General features: G+C 40.2%; 1 protein-coding gene and 1 long non-coding RNA gene across 2 annotated transcripts in view; one reads left to right on the top strand and one right to left on the bottom strand.

The window, feature by feature from the left end:
* Positions 1 to 591: 591 nt before the first annotated feature.
* Positions 592 to 3,656, bottom strand: LOC122767687. Its single transcript, XR_006360234.1, has 3 exons — positions 3,609 to 3,656; positions 3,466 to 3,532; positions 592 to 807 (listed from the first exon to the last, which is right to left on the bottom strand). It is a non-coding gene; the product is annotated as an uncharacterized LOC122767687 (long non-coding RNA).
* Positions 3,657 to 8,512: 4,856 nt separating this feature from the next.
* gli1 (GLI family zinc finger 1) overlaps positions 8,513 to 14,203 on the top strand; it is a 45,630-nt gene continuing 39,939 nt past the window's right edge. The window contains exon 1 of the mRNA XM_044024441.1: positions 8,513 to 8,857. The gene's annotated coding sequence lies outside the window, so the exon portion shown is untranslated. The remainder of the gene's footprint in view (positions 8,858 to 14,203) is intronic.

Raw genomic sequence — 14,203 nt, 5'->3', positions numbered from 1 at the left:
CAATATATCTCCAGGCTGACAAAAAAAACGGCAGGATGCTAGACATCCTGGGCAAACCACCAGCCTGAGGCAAGACAGACTCTCTCGCATAAACATATCTAAACATGCAAAAATCCTATATCCTAATCCTGTAACTTGCAGCTAACAGTTCTCATCTGATCAGGTTAGACCTTTGACTGCAAGAAAAGAACACATTGTCCTATACTAGAGATTATCTTATGGATGCAATACATGGACTTTTCAATGTCTCTTATGGTTTCTTTACTAACATGATCACTTGACGCTTCACTGAACCTGTTTTATCTGTACCGTAGTTTGGTTTGCAAACCTAAAATTGTACAATTAATGGTCACAATGGACAGTAAGGCCTGAAGGTGGAGTCAGATGTGCTTTGGCCTCACTTTTTCAACAAGTGCTATTAGCAATCAATTAGCTCAGCCCAACACCTCAGTGACTACATGACAGCTTCTTGGAGACACAACCTGTGGGGTTTAACACATGAATAGGAACTTACTGAATCCGGTATGTCTGATGACTTCATATGTACTCCTAGCACACTCCTAGGTTACGTACTCCAATAAAACAGGCAATAATACAAGCTCACATGCTCAAAATGTAATATACATATTTCCTCTTACATACCATGTGTGATGATTTGATGGACATGCATTCTCTGTTTGAGTGTCCAGCCAAGAGAAGCACCAACTTGTCAACATTTGTCCAACTGGCCAGGCAGCACAGGGTGATGAAGCCTTGGACACAACCTCCAGAACGCTCACTAAGAGTTTCCAGATTCAGCTTGAGGCACTGAAACAGGGGAATGTGAAAAGATATCAAGTGTGCCCCAAAACCCAGAGTCAGATGTCTTAGTCCTGAGGAAATGCCCTTCCTGAATTGTCCCAAGTAAAATGATTTGCTCTGCTTCAGCACAGGCCCAAACCAGTAGACTAGAGTAGAGTGCTGTTGAGGGAATTGCTCATAAAATCTTACCACTCTGGTGAAGGGGCTGGGATAGGTGTGGGCATTCCAGAATTTGAAAGTGCAGCACTTAAATTAGCCTTATTTAAGAATATACCTGGGAGCACATGCTGTTAGTACCATTACTGTGACAAAGGCATGGAACATTGCAAATCTGGAACCATGGTTTGTACCACATATATCAGAGGTCAAGTAGTTACTGATTAACCCTCTGTTTGAATGTACAACACATGCTAGGTGTTCATTTGCCCTTTCCAGCGACAGTGCTGAGCAACAGCCTTCCCATGTTTTCCCCATATCTGCACGGGTTTACTACAGATGATCTGTCTTCCTCCAAAGTCATGCAGATTACTTTACTTTTACTGGAGAATAAAGCATGATTTCATACATGCACTGACCTCCACAGATCTTCCAGAGGGGGTTGTATGAATGCAAATGTCAGCAGAAGTCACCCTGGAGATCATCCAGATATACTCCAGAGGATGCTCGGTTAGTGAACTGGTGAGGGCCTTGCTTCCTGCAGGTGCCAACCCCTCGCCTGGATCCTCCGAGGATCCTCCTGCTATTGTGACTGACCTCACCCAGATAATCTCCCACTGCATTTGTCATATGGGAAACTCTTGAGGATGACCGGCCCTAAATCTCAGGACATTACCCAGAAGTCTTGTCTGAACACATCTTAAATTACCCACAGGTGTGAATGCGAGTGGTGTATGACGGTTTTTTTGTCAAAGGTCTAGCCTGGAGCGCCCCTGATGTCATTTCCAACAACCTTCAAATAAATTGTAATGGCCACTCCCTCAGAGAGGATTAGATGATTTAGATCATGTATAAAAGTGGGTGTAGTCTTGCAGTTGCGAAACATGGTCGGATTTTGAAGCCTTGAGATTGGCGACTTGACCAGTCGTTACCTGTAACCCTGCACCTATTGACGGTGTCGACTCATGTGCTGTGCTTTATTGTCTATAATATCAGGATCATGTTCTATTGAAGAAGAACTTAAAACTAGTGATTGCGACTATTAACTCTTCAGGAAAATGTTGAGTGTCTTTATAAATCAAGTGTGAAGTAGGCTTGTTTTGTCAGACTTCCCTTCAACCTGCTTTGTATTTACAAGCCGTGCTATCACACCCTGGTGGTTATGCAATTGGACTCATCCGGCAAATTGGAAGACTGCTTTTTCTATACGGTCTATGGTCAAAGCTACATCCACAACATACATCACTTCTGCCTGTTATCCATACATATCCATTTAATGCCCCAAAAAATGGAAACATGTGGAAGTGCTGCCAGCTGGTTTTAGTCTACAGGCCCAGAAATGACTTTGAAAGTGATGACACTCCCAATCAATCAATACTTGGCCGATTTAGGTCAGAGACATCTTGCATATTTTGCCGTTCACTTTTGACAAATGCAGTAGGAGATTATCTGTGTGTTATACAATCACAACAGCAGGGGGATCTCCAGAGGATCTGGGTAAGTGGGTTACGCCTGACAAGGAAGAAGGACATTCACCCTTTCACTCTAGTGCGACTTCTGTGGAAATGTGAGTTCACATGTACCGGAGAATCTCTAGAGTTCAGTGCTCATATTTACAATATCTCTTTAAACATGAGCATATTATAATACAGAACATTCATCCGTGTGATAAGAAGTACTTCAAATAATTAATTTAGTTTTGGTTCTTGTCTCATAGCATGGGTGGGTTATATGACCTGTACTGTAGCCAACCACAAGAGGGCAATACAGATGTCATGTTGTCTTTATACAATCAATAGTTACTGGTTAAAATGTAGGTATTAACCAAAATTTCACAATACAGAAACACCCTAAACATATCTATGAAGATTTCTTCATGATAACACAATAGTGTTGAGCTAATTCTCAACGTGGATAATAAAGTGGCATCAGAAACTGACTGAATACAGTCAGAAAAGAACAACTGAAATGTGTTGTTTCCGAAAACCAGGTGGAAAGTGTTTCAATCAAGGACTGGATGTAAGTAGTCCATGATCCAACGGGAGCTTGGATCAGCACAGCTCAGGGAATTAATGTTAACAGTCCTTGTTGTTCCACCGTAACCTTCGCCTCAGGTCTTACAGCACACTGTTTCCTGCATGGACCTAATTCTGTCAAGGTGGACTAAACACTCAGCTCCATCCAATCAGGTCATCGTGTGCCATCTAGGTCATTTAATGTGACAACTTACAAGACGTAGTGTGGATTCTTGTGTTTCCTCAACAAAATAGAAACATGAAAATAAATAAATAAATACAGTAGTGAATGTTGCTTTAGCCTGTCAGACCCAATTATCATACAGCTCATTAGTAATCTGTCTATTTGTCCTATTTGCAGAAGATAAACTGTGAAACTGTAGATACATACAGCACATAAATAAATAAAATATATTAACAGCAACATTAATTGCTCCATTGTGATTAATACTCTGTCAATTTAATGTGTGGTTGCATTTTATTGCATACTTACCTAATCGAGGACATTGATATCAGAAAGGCTTCACTACGTTCATAGAAGAGGATTCACTCAGACGAATCTGTCCAAACGCAGGAAATTGGCATAAATAAACACAAAAAGTTTACATTAATTGATATTATGTAGGTACAACTTACATTTGAGATTCTTTTCTCCTAATGCTTTTCCATCAATATCATGCCGCTACAAAAGCGTACACAGAGGTTATTGTTTGTTATTATGTCATTATTTGTGTTTAGATATTACGAAAACATAAAGGATCTGAAGAAGTACCGTCCTCTGTCGTAACCTGATGTGATGTAATGTTCCCTGTTATCATGGTGTTTCGGTTTGCCCTGTTCTCAGGCTTGTATTATGCTGCCCTCTGGTGACAGTACCTCAAACTAACAGAATTAAAAAAAAAACAAAAGAAAAAAAAACATACATACATGAAATATTATATGATCAGTTGCTATGATGAAATTGTCCTCTGCAACATACACACACAAATATATGTATATAAATATATATATATACATATATATCACAATTCATAATTCATCCGTTGAAAAATAAATTGTGCAAAAAGTAAAATGATCTTGCTCAGCATAGCTCTTGTATAATTTGTGTAAATTATGTTCTGCATAATCAATAATCCAAACAGTGACAAGTAATGTGCTACTATCAGATTATGCTGCAAAACAAATTAAAACAAAATGCATGACAAATACAGGTAATTAGACACAGTATGTGTATCAATTATAATAAACAAATATACATCTGTGAGGTATATATATCTAGATTTGGGTTTGATTGTGGGAAATTAACAAAAAACAAAGATTTATCTCTTGGCAAAGAAATATAACTGTTAACTAATATTATATATAATATTAATATAATATTAGATCATATAATATGATTGATTATATTATATCATAATATGATTTCAAAGTTTGATTTAAGTCATGACTTTCCTTTATTTTCTAATTTACATCATAGTACAATTTCATTTGTTTAATGTGTAAACTTTAAGAGATTATATGAAAGATAATATTTAATACATACTTTATTTATTTTATTTAATAATTTTAGCTGCATGTATTCAGTTAAAATGGATAATTATATGAATTTGACTTTTGCATTTCACAATTCAGGTGCATGATTGAAACACGGCATAATCACATTCTCCACATTTTACTGCTATAGAATGAATTCCATTTTTAGATTCCACAAAATCTAATCTCTGTGCAGCTCTTACCTGTGTGTTCACAGCAGTGACTAAAGCGGACAAGAGTCGTGCAGAACTGCTCCTGCTCCTGTATCAGTCTCTCCTCTGCCATTTACTCTCTTTAGTGTGTGTAAAAAGGGCCTCAGATTGGAACCAGTGCAGCTCAGAGCAGCCTTATATATAGTGTCAGCAGAGCTGCAGCAGCACTATCAGCCCTGGGACCCCAAACCAATGGGAAGGAAACATGTGCAAAGGACCATCTGCAATGGAAAAACAAATCCTGTAAAAGATTTTGTGGATTTTGCTGCAAGGGGAATGGTGTCCAGCTGCCCGGAGTCTTAGTGACAGATGCTTTCTCTCCCTATCGTTCGGGCCAACATGCACGTTCCTGTATCCTCCAGTGGCCTTTAATACTCTAAACCTCTGTGCTCTTTCACACTTCCTTTCACTTTGAGTAGAGGGCACATGTAAAGTAGAAAATAGAAGCAACCATTAAAATAAGCAACTATTAAGGCAGTGTTTACATCTCAGTCTACGTTACTGAGTCATATTAACACATTTATAGAATATTCACCAGCACGACCTGATGGGTTCTTTCTACTGGTTCAGCACAGTGAAAGTCTTTGCAACAGTGTGATTAGGCACGGTTTCGATAAATAAATACAGCTTTCATCTTCACTTGAACTGCGTGGCTCGGCTTAAAGCTTTTGTTTTGACTTAGCTTCATTACTGACCCTGTCTGTAATCTGCAGAGTAGAGTAAGCTCTCTATGAGCTTTGAGGCAAACGTCTGTGACTTTTAATTCTCTCCCATTCACCCTTTCATTTCAAATCAGTGAGCGTTGCATATACTGTACCTGTCCACGTTGCAGTGGGAAGCAAAATGTCACATTCCACAACCTTCTTGGGATTTTCTTATGCAATTTTTTAATGCAATAATGAGAGTCTTTTATTAACTAAGCATAGGTAAATGTTTCAAATTATTGTGCGCTCATTTTATTGAGATAAAGGCCATGAGTTGAAAAGTGTCAACAGTTTGTGGTTATTTTCTGCAAAACATAAACCCTTTGTCACACAAAGGTAGTATTTTATGCACAAATAGGAAGGTGTTACTGTAGAAATGTTCTGAAAAGATTAGCATCGCTCAAATAACATGACACAAACATTAGAAGTGTTTTCCAGAGGGCCTACTTAATTGTTTTACTATTATATCGTATTATATCATATATATGTGACCAGTAATGAACTCCAAAACTGGTCAATTATATACATTATTAAAGGTAAATATGAGTTTAATTTGTGGAAATGTATTTATTACATGATTCAAAGAGGCATCTATAATTAGACTGACTGAAGTGACCGCTTCACCGTTGTAATCCCTCCTCATTGATAATCTAGTGAAGCCCATGTTGGACTCTCTCTGCAGTCAGATGAAGCATATGGCTCCAGCATCTGTGGGCAGATTTACATCCAAAAATTCCCCACTCATCTGCTACAGGAGCAGCTATAATAGGACTAAAGCCCGAGACTCTCGTTGACAAAATCAGATTTAACCACTGGCCGTATGTTCTCAGTGGACTACCGTCTTAATTCAGGTCGCCAACTGTCCACACTCGGACTCAAAAAGAAACAGAAAGACTAATCTCCTCAGTGACCAAATCATCATCCTTGATCTGAACAACTGTTTGTCTGAATGATGGCGGTTATTCAGCGTATGGTAGCTGCAGACCACTAATCTGATCGTATCATCGCAGTATAGACTCATAAATACAGCAGAATAAGTCAACTCTACTTTAACCTTTTATAATATCAATGGCCAAAAGTCATCTTAAACCAGAACTAAGCCCAGCCTGGAGAAACATTTTATATGGAAATAAAAACTGGGGATAAGCTATTTCATTTCATAACACAGTAGATTATCATGAAGTATCAATCCGCCATGGTTTGACCAACCATGTGCAACATGAGCAAAATATGTAAGAAAGAAATAGATCCAGGCATCATGTCACCATTGGGACCATGGAGACAACAAAAGCACAGTGTGAAGAAAACACATTTTAGAAAGACTGTGTCTGTTATTATCTTCACTGCTGGCAATGGAGCTGAAAGACCCAAATGTTTTTTCACTCTTTAGAGTGGGAAAAATACAGTTGTCACTAATAAAATAAGTTCTCAACAACGTTCAGTTTCAGAGTCACACAAAGTCACGACAGTGGGACAGAGGGCGAGTGAAACTGAAGCAGCAAAATTGAGCTCCATCCATCCTAAACCTCAGTAACTGGACCTGTGCTCTCCCTACAGTGACCTCACACACACACACACACACACACACACACACAGAGGTTTGCATGACTTCAGAGGACATTACATTGACTTACATTCCTTTCCTGGGGAATCCCTAACTCTTAAACATGTCTTCACCTTAAAATGTAGTCATTCACATTACGGGGACTTGATTATTGCCTCCATTAGGAAGACATTACATGTAATGTAATGTAACAAGTCCCCATAATGTGACTGTGTACAAAGATTTAGCTCCCCACAACCTGAGGAATGCCAGGAACACACACACACACAGAGGGAGAGAGAGTGAAAGAGAGAGAGAGAGAGAGATTAACTAATCCAAACCAACAGTTACACAGAGGCTGGATTATTGTTTGTCTGAACGGTTAATCTTTGGTTAAATTCTGACATAATATACACAAACTAGGTAGTGATAAATATAATATTTTATTATTGACAATTCATTAAATGTATTTTGACACACTTTAATCAATTTTTCCTTAATACTAGTGTCTGTTCTCTAATCTGTTATGCTATGTTATGTTATATTATGCTTTGTTATATTGTGTTATATTGTGTCATGTTATGCTAAGTTATATTATACTTTATTATGCTATGTTATATTATATTATATTATACTATATTATGTTATATTATATTATATTATGTTATATTATGCTATGTTATATTATACTATACTATATTATGTTATGTTATGTTATGTTATGTTATATTATATTATATTATATTATATTATATTATATTATGTTATATTATGTTATATTATGCTATGTTACTTAAATAATTATGTCTCATTTTTGTTGCTCACTTTTTAACCTTCATTGTGGCCAGATTGAAATCAGAATGAATAAGATGATGATTATTCATTGGCATGAATTATTGATGATTATTACATTCCTGTCCGAGTACAAATGTGGGAGTGGGCCTGAGAAGTTTGTTTTGTGTAATTTTGAAGAGCCTCAAACTCTGTGAAGTTTGGGAAACTGTGTGCTGGAGGACGGCTACAGACCTGGAGCTCAAAACCCGGTCCAGACTCGCAGACCTAATCCGGTCCAGGTTTTGTGTCGGACCTTACTGAGCCGCAGCATCCCCACACACACACACACACAAGCCCTGCTGCCACACACGCTGTGCGTTCGAGTGACTGATATTAAGTTTCACCAATAAAGTAAACAAAAACATTAATAGATACATCACCATCCCAATTACTAGATAGAAACCCCCGCTTTATATAGACACAGCATGTCCTCATAAGTATTTTATCAACAGAAAACATGTGTTTATTTAACTCACTTGCTTCTAAACGTGTTTATATTTACTTACTTAATCGAAAAGCAGGGGAATTCATCAGTTTTGGAGGATAACGTGGGGGCGCGTTCACTTAGAGAGGCATAGCTGAAGCAGCAGCGTGGTCCCCCTCTTTTTTTTTCTTTTTTTTTTTTTTAAGAAAAACAAAAAGTGAACTTCCTGTTTCGGGGTGGTCCACAGACTGTGGAGAAAGAGAGGGAGGGGGAGGGAGGAGAAGGGGGTGCGCATTCCCACATTGGCTGTGCAGCCAACTCCAGGGCGCTTTGCGGGACTCCACTGCCGAACATGGGGTTCAATTTTGTCACCGCTCGTCAGCACAGAGTGACTGTGGAGAAGAACGCCACGGAGAAGCGAGTGTGAGCGACGACAAAGTGTCGGTTTCTGTGAAGAACTCAAGTCATCTCCATCCGAGCGCGTCTGCCACGGAGAAGAAGGGGGGAGAGGGGGAGGCTTTACTGGAAAATCAGACTTTTCACACAGTCCTTGGACCCACTGAGCTCTTTCCCCGAACGACTGCGAGGATCGAGTCAGAAAGTTTTAATGCTGAATACTCCTGCATCAACCTGAGGTAAGCGCTGCTGCTCCTTTGAAAAGCACGAATAAATCACGTTTTACGCACGCTTCCAAAGTCGTGCTTTGTTGCTCGGACTGTTTTTTTTTTTGGATGGACATAAAACGAGGTGGTGTTTATTGAAATAGAGTAGTTTAAGTCATCTGTTGCGGTGATGGTGCGTGACTTTTACGCATCAGGGGCATTGATTTAAACTGATCGCTCGACTGCCACATTTCTTCCACACGCTCCCAAAACTCACAGTCAACATGGAGCATAATATTTCTCCTAACTCCACCAGGCATCCCCCTCAGTGTCCAGTGTTATGTGGAGGCACGGACTTCTGTCTGTTTAAACCTTTACGCTCATAAATAGTCCATCCACCTCTCTGCCTGCATGTCTTTGGGGAGTCCTTCTTGTAGGGTCCTGACTGCCAGCACATTTTAAAATCATCTGGCACGGATGAGTGTGGCAAGGCCGCCCAGGAACAGCTGTTTCTTGTAACCTGAAATACTTGAGGTGCCAATATCTTTTCCAAATGTGCGTTTCTGTCAGGACACCCACAGAAACAACAGCAGCAGAACAGCAACAAGTGGCTTGAGGCTTCACAGGGTGAAGTCTTCCTTTCCTCATCAACCTCTTATCTGGGATATTATCTAATTGTCTCAGGGAGAAGTGACTGTATAGCTGTTAATGTGCAAAGATTAGGCCGCTGGTCTTCATGTAGTGGCCCTGGACTAAAGAGCGTCAACACTGGTTTCAATAGAGGAGCCAAACACTTATTTATTCCAAAGTGACACTGAGAAGTGCTAAGCACACACATCTACAACTTTCCTCACCACTATTTGCACAGTCACACACTCACACAGCCACAGGGTTTGTGTGTGTGTGTGTGTGTTATTGTTAGTCACTGAGGGTCTTAATAGAAAACATGAGAGGAAAACACAATGTGTAGGAGTTTTAACTGGATTATTGTGGCTTGGGGAAAGGGTCACAGGTCATAACATTGCTTAAAGAGATGTTAAAATTAGAAAATATTAAATTGCATTTTTGTTTGGCGATACAATTTCATTTATAAGTCAAGCTTTGGTTTAAAATTATTTACTTTACTACACTCTAGTGCATGGATGAGATCTCCCTCTATGCACGTATTACTTGGCACAATTTAACAGTTAAACTGATGAATTGCAGCCTTTGCAGTTTGCTAATTGCATTGCTTCAGAGTTAGTCAGATTGTTTTACACTTGATTTTGTAATTTTCAGGTGAGGAGAACAAGAGCATTCTCTTGCCGCCACCTCACACATTCTGTTAGATTACAGCGAAACGCAGAACATACTGGACTTTTACTTTAAGTGATGTTTTTTATTGCAGATTTGAGGACATGACACTCTTCAGGGTTGATAAGAGGAAAGTGCACTTGTCCTCTGGCCACATGTGAAAAGCTCTGCAGGGGAGCTTCCTCGCCCTCCCCGGTCTTTATCAAGTGCGTCAAGGCCAAAAGGCTCGTTAATGGGGGAATGCTCTTAAACAAATAGATCATACAGGAAGCAACTGTCTTCTGATAGCCCGTCAGAGTCAACAGAGAGCTGACCAGGTTTATCACGGTCATATCAGAGCACTGATAAGTCTCTATCAGGCACAATACAATTCATTTAAGGGATTCCTTCTTCTTTGAGACCAGGAAAGATAATCTTGTAATCTGACTGATGACTGTCTGTGGTTGAAATCACAATCAGGTAACATCTGAACAGGACCTCGTCAGCTCTCTCTAGCACGAATGACCTGACGTGCCGCCACCGGTCATGTGACACACACACACACACACATGTACCCAGAGGCAGGCAGCAACAAGTGGTGTGTTTTTGACCAGATTCCATTTTGGTCTGCTCAGCAAGAAACATGTGTCACGTGATGCCTGTGACCCCTCGCCTTCTCAACACCCTCCTCCTACCATCCAGAAGTGGGAGGGAGAGAGGGGGAGAAGGACCACCCTCACTGGGATCACAGCCCCTCAATCAGACCCTTTCACACCCTGTGAACCTGAAACAATCAGGGTTTAATAGCAGCTGTCTGTCTGTGCCGGCCCGGGCCGAAACCGCGGAGGCTCACAGTGCAGAGTTGATCGGCTTTGGCCGTAAAAAAGAGAAGAGACATGGGGACGCTCCAAAGGACACATCAGCATAGACACATTTCTGTCTCCGTCCCCTGCTAGTCCTCTCCCTCTCTCTCTCTTTATCGCCTAGTTTTCCTCACATACTTCAGGGCACACGAAGAGGACCCCGTCCTCCTCATGTCAGACTCCGGTATTCGAAGGTTATTTTGGTTCAGTGTATTGCAAAGCTTCATTCACGTTGTGTGTGTGTGTGTGTGTGTGTGTGTGTGTGTGTGTTGTCATTCTCTGACGCGGGCTTTGACCAGAGTGAATTGATTTTGGTCATGGTTGTTTTTGTTGTTATTGAGCCAAGCGCCGTCGCGGCGAAGACGAATGTGCCCAAACTAAAAAGCCACAGTTATTAAGTATGCAAATCTTGATTGAGTGTGCAGCCAGATCACGCTAATGATTTCCCCTCAAAACCATTAAATGATGCTGAAATGAGGAGGAGGAGGAGGAGGAAGGGAGGGAGGAGGGGGTTGTTATTAAGTAGTGGGCTGACACACGGGGGCAAAGGCATTAGACACTTGAATTGCATTAGTCAAAGGGCACAAGTAATAGAAAAGGAGAACGTTGTTGTCATGGGAAAGATTCTGAAAATCATTGTTTGTGGTCACTTTGAGTTTTCCCACCCATTACTGGGCACAGCAGACTTCTTTTTTCTTTTCTTTTTTTTACAGGAGATAGAGACTTTCCCTGCTAATGTTGGATGTTTTGTAAAAGCAGTTTTTTTGTTTCTCGATTGATGAATCAGTTGCCCGTCTACAGCTGTTATTTTAGCAATAAACCTCTCAGTAATACTTGTATTTTCACTGTGACACTGGGTTCTCTTCAGCTGTGTTTTCATTAGACTGTGTCAAGTTTATTTGTTCATGATCTAGTCATAATAATTGTCTACTATACAGTTTCTCTGTTGAACGTGTTAAAGTTCTTTTCCCATAAAGACATTTAAAACTACATTGAGCTGATTTATCATAATTTGGCCACACAACCTGGACCTGTGAGAGCAAGACATCAACAAAATGAAACCTATAAACCTAAGTACAGGATGCAAAGATGAAACTAAGAAAATAATCCAAGACAGGAGACAATCAGGAGGGAGGACAGGACAGGAAGTGATACTTATTACAAGGTACACACAAGGAAAAACTGCAAAATAATATAAAGAAACAAGGAAAAAAACATAAGAATTGAAAATACAGAAAGAAACGTTACAATAAAAAAGTTCAAGGCGAGTATTTGTCCAACATAAACCGCCCAGGGGTCATAAGAGAGAGAGGTCTGGTAACGTGTGGAACAGCGAGCAGCACAAAGAGAGATGCAGGTTGTGTTTTACTGTAAATGTGGTGCTTTAGTGTTGGCATTTGCCCGAGGGAATAAGTCTGATAATATAGGTTCCAGCCTGTTACTGACAATAAAAGGCAGAGCTGATCTGTTGCCCATCGTCCCTCCTCCTCCTTTGAATGAGGGTGGTAGTTTTTGATAAATGTGTGTGTGTGTGTGTGTGTGTGTGTGTGTGTTAGTTAAGCAGGAAGGCATGCTCACTGTTAACTATTGTTTCATGTGGTCGATATTAGAAATCAAACTGCCGCTAATAGGAACCAGGTGAAAGTGTGTGAATGGTGTTCAAATGCACAAACAAGCCCACGCTGTTACTTAGTCATTTCCCACTGCTACATTAAAACCACCTGTTTGAAATATTTTGCTATTTAAATGCTTTCACTTGATGTGGATTCATGTTCAAATTTAAAAAAATACACTGATGAGCAAGAACACTAAGACACGTACTTGCTTCTTCTTATTATTATTTGTTGTTTTTTAATGTCGTGGCTGATGAGTGTAGCTTGGTTTACAATCTGTCACACAGAATAAATCGCTGTATCGTGATGTGCGGCGACAAATTAGCCTCTGGCTGCAATGGCGGTGTAGACAGAGCAGATCTGGGACAAGAGCGGCTCATCACTATTTTATGAATGCGATTTATGAATACGATTTACCCGCAGGTAACCGAAACCCGCTCAAATAATAATAAAGTTTATTCCTATAGCGCCTTTCATACAAGGGTTGCAGCTCAAAGTGCTTCACAATGAAAGGAAAATTCGATTTAAAAGGCAAATACAACAATAAAACACTAAAGTCAGAAAGTAAAAACCCTGTTTTAACTTGGAGATAAAGCAAAAGATGCAAATAAAACGGTAACATACAACACAGGGTGGAATAAAATAGGAAAAAAGACTCGAGTCCAGAGGTCAAAACCCTGTTTTAACTTTAAAATACATTAAATATGCAAAGTTCAGGGGCGTAAGTAACAAATGTGAATTCTGCATATTCACATGCAGAACTGGTTTATAGAAACCATTGCATAACCGTGGATTCTTGCTCTGTGTTTCTGTGTGAGATGTTGGTAAACGGCTGCATTTTTAAGCAGACACACACATATTTATTCTATATATTAATGAAAAGTGTTTATATTAATGCAAGATTCTGTACCTGTGTTTACTGTAAGAATGTGTGTGTGTGTGTGTGTCTTCAGCCATGTGTTTGTTTCAGTGTGTGTGTGTGTGTGTGTTCTTAGCCACTGATGACTCACGACGCGCTGTCCTGTCGGGCAGAAAGCGAAGAGGGGGCGGTGTTTATTGTTTCACCAGGTTGCCGTGGCAACGGCGCTTTTTGGGTGCTGCCATCGTCAGTGCAGTTACTACATGGTGTCTGACAGTCACCGTTCGCCGCCCGCGTTTCTTCTCCTCTCCTTTGTTTTCTTCTCTTTTTCAGTGCGTGAAGCAACAAATTCCCCCCCCGTCACCATTTTACATGATATGCTGTTACATTTTACAGCTGGAATAATTATTCATGACTTCCACACAGAGGGAAAGTTGGGAAGGGTGCAGAGGCATGTTGCGTGTGTTTATGATGAAGCTTCTGGACAACAAGTTTGTTATCTGAGATGAGATAACGGCCTGAGATTCTTGTGTTGGCAGATGTTCTCGGGTAATTTGCAGTGTCACATACCACGCTCTTTCCCCTAATGTATACGACATATATCTCAATATGAACGTATGAGGAAAACGATGCCAGGTGTATGAACAGTCACCCGGCAGTATTACACGCGTGTTTCCGACGTTTAGTGTCGTTCATCACCAGCAAGTGCGGCGGGATATTTGTTATTTCAGTGCCAATGAAAAGTCTAAGCTTTAAAATTGAGGATTATTGT

The sequence above is a fragment of the Solea senegalensis genome, linkage group LG4, assembly GCF_019176455.1.
Source record: "Solea senegalensis isolate Sse05_10M linkage group LG4, IFAPA_SoseM_1, whole genome shotgun sequence".
NCBI lineage: Eukaryota > Metazoa > Chordata > Actinopteri > Pleuronectiformes > Soleidae > Solea > Solea senegalensis.
This window is presented reverse-complemented; position numbering and strand designations above follow the sequence as displayed.